The following is an 11,141-nucleotide window of genomic DNA, read 5'->3' on the forward strand; positions in this document are numbered from 1 at the left end:
TGCCTGCTTCTACACCACACCCTGAGGGCCTCACCATGGTTTGCATAGGGTGGGCTCTCATAAAGATCTGTTGCTCTCCTTTTGGAAGCCTTCAGAAAAGAAGACCCTGCCTTTCCAAACTGTAAAGTGCCACATAGATGTTCATGAGTAGCACTGTATTCGTCTCGAGTTTTAAGCCCTCTATATTGAAAAGTATTCACCTTTAACTTAAAATCTTCCACTGCAAATCAGTTTCTTGTATTTAGTAAGGGAAACCTCAAGTGGCACTTAGCTGCCTCCTTCAGAGAAAATAAAAGCAAACTCCCTTTTTCTCATGACAGCTGGCATATTTAGTAGCATGCTTCTCAGGACGAGGGAGGGAGAAAAGAGCCGTGTTTTCCTGAACATTCCCAGAGTTGGTGCATCACGGAAATGGTCTGATTCCATTTGGGTGTTACTGACGATCCTACTTACTCAGGATTTCTCAGGGACGATTTCGTGTGAGGCTCCTCGGTGGCCCCAAGAGAGGGACTATCACTGTCTTTATTGATGGGCGGGGCGGGGGGGACAGACTAGGAAGGCTTAAGCAAGCTACCCAAGGTCCCAGAAACTTGGCAACTGGAAACAGAACTGGTTACTGGAAAGAAGTAGGCTTCAAACCCGGTCCACCCAGTGTGCTATCTTTCCACACTGTCTCTGCTGGAGAATGTGAGTTCCTGGGAAGGCGGAATTTGCTTTCTGTTCCTACCTGGGCACCCATCTAATAACCACCTATGCATTTTTCTTAGCCGCCCTTTAGGACGAGGAGCCAAGTCAACATTTTGTCTCCTCACACCAGCTTCTTCGTCTGAGTTCCAACAGTCCAGAAGGAAAGAAGCATCCAGAAATCAATCAGAGACCATTAACAGGCTGTGCTTGTTAATAGTCTAACAACAAACAGTAAATCCTTCTTTCAGCCCAGACACATCATGCTGGCCCAGCAGGGTCATTTCCTCCGGGTGGGGGAGATGGAGAGGCAGGAGCAGTGCTGCTGAGAAGAAAGCTGGACACAGCCCGGGAGAGCCCAAGGGCAACGAAGGATGCCTCCCTGCCAGGGGCGCCCTTCCAGCCTGGTGTGCTTCCTGCGGGAAGAGCATGAATTAAGCAGGTGCAGAGCAGAGGCTCCATCCCGGCTCTGCTGGGTGTGAAGCTGCGGCGCTGTAATTGCCTGACTCAGGGCTTGTGGCCAAGGAGGAGGTCAGGTGCCCAGGGCCTTCTTCAGCTGAAAGGCACAGTTATCGCAGGCAGCTGCTGCTTTCCCAGTGGGTGATATTCCTTTTAGGAAATGGTTTATCAGGTGATACCCCAAACAGTAAGTGTGATGCTATTCTCCTACTTCTGATCTCCGATAGTCATCAGGCAGGGGACCTGGGGGATGGCTCAAACCCCAGAAGGGACTTGCCGGGGTCCAAGAGGGGACAGACTAATTTACAGAGGAGGCTGTGGCCTTCGGAAGGCAAAATCTATAAAGTGGAAAGGAAGTAAACACTCGGTGTTTTGAGTGAGAATCAGTCAGTTAAGTCCTTGTGAAGACCTATCATGTGTCCTGGGAAACATGCTTTATGCTCTGGGGAGATGTAAATACAGGTGTAGCCTGGCTCCTCGCCTCTGGGAGCTAGCAGATGAGGTGGGGAGAGAAACTAAAACGTGTCCCATAGGTCAACAAAATAGAATGGAACTGAGTACTGAACTGAATTAGTAACAAGTGTCAAAGTGATATTTGGTAAGTGGACATTTGGCATAGCCAGTGAGTGCCACAGGGATTCAAGGAATGGTCTGTGAAGGGATGCTTCATGGCAGGATGTAGCCTGCACTGTTCACTTTGAATCATGGGTGAAGGTTGACCAGAAGCAGGCAGGTGGAGAGCCTTCAGGAGGCAGGAAGACACAGGAAGACAAACAGAAGCTAACCCAACGATGATGGTAATAAATATTACTATGGCTTTTCATAGTTTACAATGCACTTTTACGTATTTAGCCCTCATAACTAAGTTTGTGATAGGCTGGTTCGTCATTAGATGAGAAATCTAAGGCTTAGAAAATTTAGACAAATAAATTTCATATTACTCAGTTAATAGGTATCAGAGTTGGGAAGTGGGGGGCAGGAATCCAGTCCCATGGCTTTTCCTTTAATAATCCAGAAGACTTTCTAACCATTTTGCCTACAGCCCGAGCATAAAGTACATTTAATATTTTGATCTACTACACGCATGATATTGCTTCATAAAATAGTGCCTGCCTTTACAGAGTGACATGTTTCCCGATCTATCCTATTCTAGACTATTCTATATCAGATAGTTTTGGTTACATAAAGACCATCACAAAACATAATAGCATAAACCAAGAAACATGTATTTTTGCTCATGATTTCGTTGGGTGATTTTTTTTTTTAGATTAGTAGTAATCAACTAGGAGTGATTTGTGACCGTTAGGGGTGACACATGGTCACATCTGAAGATATTTTTGCTCTTTGTAGCTGGGCATCTAGTTGGTAGAGGCTGGGCCATGCTGCTAAACATGTACAGAACAGCCTGGCCCCAAAGGATTATCAGGCCTTGATGTCAATAATTTGAAAATTGAATAACCCTGTTCTTAACTAAGCTAGGTTTAGCTGACCTTGGTTGGGGTGGCTCATGGAACTTGTGGTTAGTTGGTGGGTTGGCTGTGGGGGTAAGAGAGGCTGGTTGGGTCTGGATGGGCTTCAATCACGTATCTGGTGGTTAGTTTGCAGTCCAGGGTACAGATGACTGAGTCACGTGTCTTTCTTTTTCCACAAGTTTGTCCAGGTTCATTCAGGGGTGATGGTCTCAAAGTTTACAACAGGTTCAAGAAAGGGCAAGTTCCAATGCCCAAGTATTTTGAAGTCCTTGCCTATGTCATGGTTATCATTGTTCCATCCACTCAGCACCCATGAGTCACATGGAGGCAAAGAAAAAAAACAAAAACCAAAAAACAAAAATTGAGGGCTGTGACTCTAGCAAACTGCCACAATTTCATTAAAAGAAAATGCTGGTCATGACCTACTAAGTTTATTGCATGACTTACAAGTGAATCTCTACCTATAGACTGAAAAATCCTACTTTAAACTAGACCCTTTATAAGTTATTCAATGGGATTTTTTCTAAATTTTCAGAATATTGGACAATGTCATATGCATAGTAGGTGCTCATTATATATGTTATGAATAACATTAGAAATTAGAGGTGCCAGTAAAGAAACTTGCCTGACTTTGTAGGAGAAAGCTGGTTGATTAAAGTAGAACCAAAGGATGGCACTTCTAAAATGCCAAGCAGGATAGCATCACTAATTCAGCTAACAGGATGGAGACCGAAGCTACTGGATTCTTAACTAGACTGACTTCTCTGGATTTTGTAGGCTCTCTCATAACTACCTTTCCCATCTGGTTGCTTCATCCATTATTAATTAAGTTAATATTCCTAGGCCTCCCTTACCCAATAAGGATAGATGACAAAAAAAAAAAAAAAAAAGATGTTTTATACTATAGTGCTTAAATATGGTTGGGAGGAAAAAAAGATCATAGAAACTCCAGAAGTTGTGAGGCTATTAACTTTCTCAAAGAAAAGTTTTGCTTCTTCTGAAGAAAGCATGAAACCACATGGGCATGAATCAACAAATGCTTTTTATTAAAAATCCAAAAAAGTTGGCTTTTGGCTAATGGAATTAAGTGAGCTGTACTTTGCTGCCATTGAGAAGTCAAGAGACTCTTGGAAGCTGAGAGATGGGGAAAGAGGTCCACTGTATTCTAGTCGAGCTGTGATCTGGCTTGTATGGTAGGACTAGCCATGGTTCCTCCCTAGGCCTCAGTTTCCTCCTCTATGAAGTGAAATTGTGGGATACAATGGGCATGAAGGTCCCTTCCATTGGGCAATTCTGAAAGCGTGTGCATCATCAGTGTGTCTTGTGGCTAGGAAAATTCTGACCTTGTCTCCCTGCTTCCATCAATCTTTCAATCACAGGGCAACAGAAAGGGAGTCTTCCTGTCTGTCCCCTGCAGGAAATTGCAGGCAGAAAATTAATCCAGATCTTTATGCCAGATCTCCCTCTATTCAACATCTGACAGGGAAGGCCTTTCACTTCCCTTCTGGTTCCCACATGTCACAGAACCTGTTGCCACATGATTCAATCCCCCATTCCCATTAAAGTTAACCATCCCCTTGAAAATGAATGCACAGTTAACAAAGTGATAAGTTGATGCTTAAACTTTAAGCAGATTGCTTCCAGCTAATCTCAGTTAAGTGGCAGACGAAATCATAGGCACTCTCAGCTCTTCCTAAACCCCAGCACCCAAGAAAATGACTGGGCTCCTAAGGGGAAATCTTTGCCATGTTTCTTTTTCCAGATGCTGAAATATAGTGCGCCCTGGGTGGGGGCAAGGAAGAAGGAGTAGGGGAAGAGATGTCCTGCTACATAGTGTTCAAAGTTAGCTGTGTAGCCTCAGGAACATCACTTAACCACTCTGAGAGTCAGTTTCCCCAGCAGTAGAATGGGAATAATGAGATTTTTGTTTCAGGCTTCTTGTTCATTGGCAAGGCATAGACAGCATGGGACGAAAGTGATTTACCCAACCCTTGCACCTCTGAGGTTCTCAATAATAAGGGAAGGGGGAGCACTGGGATTTGTCCAGTCTCTTTTCACCAGTGGAAATTTAAGAGGAGACATCCTCCTCCTCCCCAGTAGCTACTGAAGATCTTTTTAACAGAGAAGAGCCAGAGGCTTGTTTATATTTTTGGGGAAGAATGGAGTGCGGGCGGAATTGTTTTACTTGTCTAAGAATACTTTTTAAATACATAAATTCTCATCTTTTTGTGCCTAAGACAGAAAAACTTTTCACTTCCTCTCTTCGGATCAGCAAAACGGGGAACAGTACTTTCTTGTCCCTGGCATGAGGGCACGCAGTGCTTGAGAGGAAAGAAGGAGATAATAACAAAGAGGAAGGGAGAAGGAAAAACAAACAAACGTTGAGATGGATGAAGGATAAAGTGAGCTGCTAACAGTGCAGTAGGTCTCCTTCCTCTCTCTCAGCTTCATTTGTACCAATACCCACATCTCCTGGGAGTGAGGATGTCCACATATTTACTGAGCAACAAATACATTCCAGGAACTATATTAGCAAGTGCTGGGGACCCAGTGGTGGGAAGGGCAGCAGTAGCTTGTCCTCAAAGAGCTTCCAGGCTACAAAGGAAGACTTCTCTGATGGCCACAAAGGAGTGAGCCCAGCTGGTTAGTCTGGGTCCACAGGGAAGTTCACCGGTACAGTGACAGGCTGGGGATTAAAGAACTAGCTGGAATTTCTAGGCAAAGTGAGTGGAATGAGGAAGTTTTCTAGGTAGCCATACATCAGGGGGGGATGACCTGGAGGACAAAGTTGGAGACAGGTTAGTAATGGAAAGAAGTTACAGATGGCCGGGATAGAGAGAATGAGGAGATGGAGGCATAAGCAGTGGCTGGGGAGGTGGACCTGACTGGATCGGACAGGATCTAGCTTGTCCTCTTGAGCTGTGGGTGAAGGAAGTGAATCATTTTCTGAGATCACAGAGCTGGTTAGTCGCAAAACATCTGAGTAGTTTCTTTCTAAGCCCCTTTTGTCCATGACTGTCCAGAAAGAGAAGAAGTGAGCGTTAAGGTAGAGAACATGACCTATAGTCATGGTTTCTAAATTGTCTGCCAAGGCACCCCAGAGTAATGCAGCAAACTCACAGGCGTGCTATTGGATATTTCAAAAAAAAGTTTTTTTTTCTAAGATGTATTTATTTATTTATTTATTTTTTTAATAAGATGTATTTATTTAATTGAGGGGGAGCAAGCACGAGTGGGGGCAGAGGCAGAGGGAAAGCATCTCAAGCAGACTCTCCACTGAGTACAGAGCCCAACATGGGGCTCAGTCTCACAACCCATGAGATCATGACCTGAGCTGAAACTAAGAGTTGGATGCTTAGCCAACTGAGCCACCCAGGCGCCCCTGGATATTTCATTGTTAAGGGAAATATGCTTAAACTCCACATCTGTCAGATACCATATAAATTACCAGCTCAAGGTAGCATATGCTTCAATGTTCGATTGCGCTGCATGTCCTTTAATGTCTTTGTATCTTTTTTTTTTTTTAACAAAAACTGGTGGTAACATAATTTCCTATTTTAACCATTTCTATGAGTACAGTTCAGTGGAATTAAGTATATTCATGTTTTGGTGCAGCCATCCCTACGATCCACCTCAAGAACTTTCTCATCACCCCAAAGCTAAACTCTGTACTGTGGAAGGTGGAATAAAAATGAAATCAATCTAGGTCAAGGGTCTTAAAATACAACTGGGAGACCATAGGGGAGGTGGACTTCATGTATTTCCTCACTGAGTGGAACCCTAACATTCTGAATGACAAATACCCCCAAGGACTTTGGAAGAATACCCACAACTTGCTACAGTAACAGACTTTTCCTTTGTGATAGGTCTAGCAACAAATTATGTTTAGCCAGGTTTAGATTTCTGCCACCAACAGCAGTCAAAATGTTTTGTAAACAACAAGCATTCCCTCTTTGTCTTTAAAAATCCATGACTTTTGCTTTCAGTGGGACACCATTTGGATTGCTGCCCGAATCTGCGTCCCCATTCTCAATTCTTTGATCCCAAGCAAATGCTTTTGCTTCATTATTGCTTCCTGACAATTTCAGGTTGAGGGTGTCTGATAAACAAGAACTCTCATTCTCTCCTCCTGTCAGGCCCCGTTAACTACCACTCTGCCTTCTATCTTCATGAATTTGACTACTCTAGGTACCTCCTGTAAGTAGAATTATGCAATAGTTGTCCTTCTGTGTCTGGTTTATTTAGCATAATGCCTTCAAGGTTCATCCCGGTAGCACCATGTGTTAGAACTCCCTTCCTTTTTAATGGTGGATAATATTCCATTATATGTGTATATACCACATTTTGTTTATCTAGTCATCTGTAGCTAGACACTTGGCTTGGTTCTACCTTTCAGCTATTGTGAATAATGTTGCTATGAACATTGGTGTACAAATATCTGTTCAAATCCCTGCTTTCAATCCTTTCAAGTATATTCCCAGAAATGGAATCGTTGGATCATGTAATTCTATATATAACTTGCTGAGGAGCCACCATATCATTTTTTTGCAGCAGCTGTGCCATTTTGCATTCCCACCAGCAAAGCACGGTCGCATCATTGTGAAACTGTATTTATAGTAGCTACTATAATAATAAGCAAGTATTACATTAAAATCAATGTGGAACAGGAAATAAGAATGACAATATTTAATCTGACTCCAAGGTCTGAGAGTCCTGCATATGTCCCATTTGTCAGTAGTTGTGGTTATTTGAGAATAAAATACAATTTTTTTTCTTTCAATTAATGCGCATTATTTTTTCAAATGGCTACTATCTCGTGAGGGCATAAATATTACTATGTATTTAACCTAACTTTAGCTAGGTGTTTATTTAACCTAACTATTCAATAATACATGAAAAAGGTATTTTCTTTGGCTTATAGACACCACAAAGACCCTTACAGAGACTCTAAGAGTGCCACGAACTGAGGAAGTCTAGAAACCTCTAGTCCAGACACCACAAAAACCCTTCCTGGACTCTAAGAGTGCCACGAACTGAGGAAGTCTAGAAACCAGAGGGTGAGTGTACAGGAGACAGTCTTAGAAACCCTGGGGCTTTCTCCACTCTCTTCTCAATGGTTTAGGACAAGGTGTTGAGGACACACAAATCTTCCAAAATAGAAACAGCTTCTTTCCCACTTCAAAGAACTATAAAGTTGAATGATGCCTGTTAAGGCCCTGAGCTTCTTCTTCAAATCGGAGTTAATTGGGGAGCCTCAGTGGCTCAATTGGTTGAGCACCTGCCTTCGGCTCAGGTCATGATCCCATGATCATAGTCTTGGGATGCAGCACCGCATTGGGCTTCCTGCTCAGTAGGGAGTCAGCCTCTCCCTTTCCCTCTGTGATCTCTCTCTCTCTCTCTCTGTCTCAAGTAAATAAATAAATAAGTCTTTAAAAAATTTGGGGTTAAGTGACTCAGTATATTTGTATTTGGTAATTTAGTTGTACATGTAACAATTATTAAGTTAGTTAATAGCACAGGCAAGTACATCTTAAAAATATATAATCTCTACGTTCCTTCTTCTGTTTTAAGAGCACTAGCTTTAATGATCTCAACAGCTCAGACCTGATCAGACATAACAGTTGTCTCTTCAAGATGAAGTATCAAATTTACTAATAAAAACATATTTCAGAAGTCACTTTCTCAGTGCACTAGGGTGGCTCAGTGGTTGAGTGTCTGCCTTTGACTCAGGTCATGACCCCGGGGTCCCTGCAGGGAGTCTGCTTCTCCCTCTGCTTGTGTCTCTGCTCTCTCTGTTTGTCTCTCATGAATAAATAAATAAAATCTTTTTTTTTTTAAAGTCACTTTCTCTGAGATATCCCTCACTCTCCCAGCAGAGATGGTTGTTTCCTGTACATGGTCCTATGGTTTTGCTCATACGCCTTTCAATTAAAACACTTGCTCTACTGTATTTTGTTATTTGCCTGCACTTACTTTTGCTCTACAAAGTGAACCCCTGAGGACAGAGACTTTAACTTATTTATCACTGAGATCCTAGTTCCAGTAAGTATTAGTTTAATTATCTACAGAAAAAAGAAACAGTAAAAACAGTAACTTTAGATTTAGGAATTCCACTGTTGTAATTTATCACAAAGAAATAAAAATAAATATATAAGTTTTATGGACAAAGATGTTCTTAGCAGCATTATTTCTAATCCAAAAAAAAATGTATACTTAACTTTAAATGTTTAACAATAGGGAGACGTTTAATTAAACCATCATACATCTGTTTAATGATCAGGGGGCCATTAAAAATAATGTTTGCAAATAGTTTATAATAACAACAAAATGCTTATGTCAGTGTATATACAAGTTTTAAAAAGCAGGAATCAAAATTGTGGTTACAATATGGTCTCAATTTTGAAAAACAAAAGCCTTTGCGTTACAAGGGAAAAAAACCTTGGGAGAAAAATAGATTAAGGCTATTTTAACAACTATTGTCTCTAAATAATTAATACTTTTCTTCCTTCTACTCTTGTTAAGTTTTCCATGACTTGTTGAAACATGTGACTTTGCTTAAGATACACTTCTTTCTGGGAAATACCTTTCTTTTTTCTTTGTATTTGTGGTCAATTCTCTTGAGTCAGCTCAAATCCTAGTTCTCCCATCACATCTTTTTCATCTATTTCTCTGACCTCTCACAGCTTTTGTACAATAAACTTTTGAGCTAAGAAGGATGCTATTTTTTTCAGACTTCTCTTTAGTATCCCACAGTCAGTAGAAATGGAAAGTAGTCTGAATCTGGAGGCAGACTGTTCAAATGTGAATGTTCATCCAGCCACTTGTTCCATGAGTTACTTATTCTCTTAGTGCCTCATTTTCATTATTCATATATAGAACCTCATCTTGTATTCTCACAGTCAGAGACCATGTCTTTGGTGCCCATGATTGATCCTAAGGCTCTGCTATATAAGTAGAAGTACTCATAGACACAAACTACGTTGCCATGAAGTAGATCAGTAGTAATTACAACTGGTTGTACTTGATATTGCTTTAAATTTTAAAAGTCACTATGTTTTATTTACCTGTTAGAATTCATACGACTTCAGGAAGACTCATTTGTTCATTTCCTGGACAAGCTTACTATTGAATTTGCATTTTGTGATAGTCATTGTTCTAGATTCCAGGGATCTGAGTGGCGCCCAACAGTTTGCTTTCAAGGAACCTAAAATTCAGTGGTCACAGTAGTGGTGAGCACAGAGCAGGTGATGTGTAATTACGTGGAGTGCGATGAGGTAGTAAAACTATGTATAAGACATATTAGAAGCACACAGGCAAGACGGCTCTGCAAGTTTGATAGAGAAGCAAGAAAACAGCACAACCTTTTCAGAGGAAGAAGTGATGCTTGAGCCGAGTCTCAGAATGATGAGGAATTATCCAGGTGAATTGGGTTTGAAAATGCCATTCAAGGAAAAGAAAACAGCAAGTTCAAAGGGCTGGCATTTATTTTTCCTGTGACACTTTATTTTGGGGAGACAACTGTTATTTCTGGTTGAGTACGAGCTCTTGAGATATATAATGGTAGTGCTACTGACCCAGAAGAAGGAGGCTCAGAGACTTTAGATATTTAAGATCGATTCTCATTGTGAAATTGAAGGTAATTCAAAATGTCTGGAGCATAAATTACAATCTCAATTTACTGACGCTATAGGGGTATGTATGAATGCCATATTGGGGCCTAAAGCTAGAAAGCTGAGTGTAGGTCCTGTGCAAAGGGTCCTGAGTGTCTGAAGAAGTGAACATAGACATAGATTCTGCTATGGCCCGAGTCTGAGGAGGTGAACTTGAGAAAACAAGTAGGGGACCTAAAGCTGGAGAGGTAACTGTGTGTACCATGCTAAGGGGACCTGAACCCATCCTCACAACAGGAACAAGCTTGAGAAAGACCTTAAAAGCCAAGTGCCATCATTGGATTAATTTCTTTGAAAGAGTAGATTGAAGGAAGGGAAACTTACTATTAGGAGGTGTTGCAGGATTCCAAGAGGATCTAAATAAAGGTGGATGTGGCACAGAGACAGGGGGAAAATTATTTGAGAAACATTAGAGTCAAGGTCAACAGAAGGATAATGGACCGTATGTGGATGGTTAAAAAGAAAGACATATAAGTTGTCTCAAATACGTGGCTTCAGAAAGTGAGTGAATGGTGGTGATATCACCATGTCAGAAATACAGGAGGATATGTCTGTTTTAGAAGGAAAAATAAAAGCATGATTTTGAATTTAAGTCAGGCTTGAGTTGCTGTAGAATATCTAGGCAGAGATTCACAGATAGTAGACAGCTATGATATTTGGAGTTTGGAGCTCAGGAAAGATAACCTAAGACATCCTTCAGAGAGATAATGATAAAATAAGGCTTTAAAAACAGAAGTAGAAAACAGAAATCATCCACTCATAAAAAAAAAAAAATTGGGGAAGTGAAAATTCTAGCAATTATTGAGGTTGACCATTTAATGCAGTTTGAGATCTTCCCAGAAGTCTGGATAAAATG

Source organism: Canis lupus, chromosome 7, assembly GCF_003254725.2.
Source record: "Canis lupus dingo isolate Sandy chromosome 7, ASM325472v2, whole genome shotgun sequence".
NCBI lineage: Eukaryota > Metazoa > Chordata > Mammalia > Carnivora > Canidae > Canis > Canis lupus.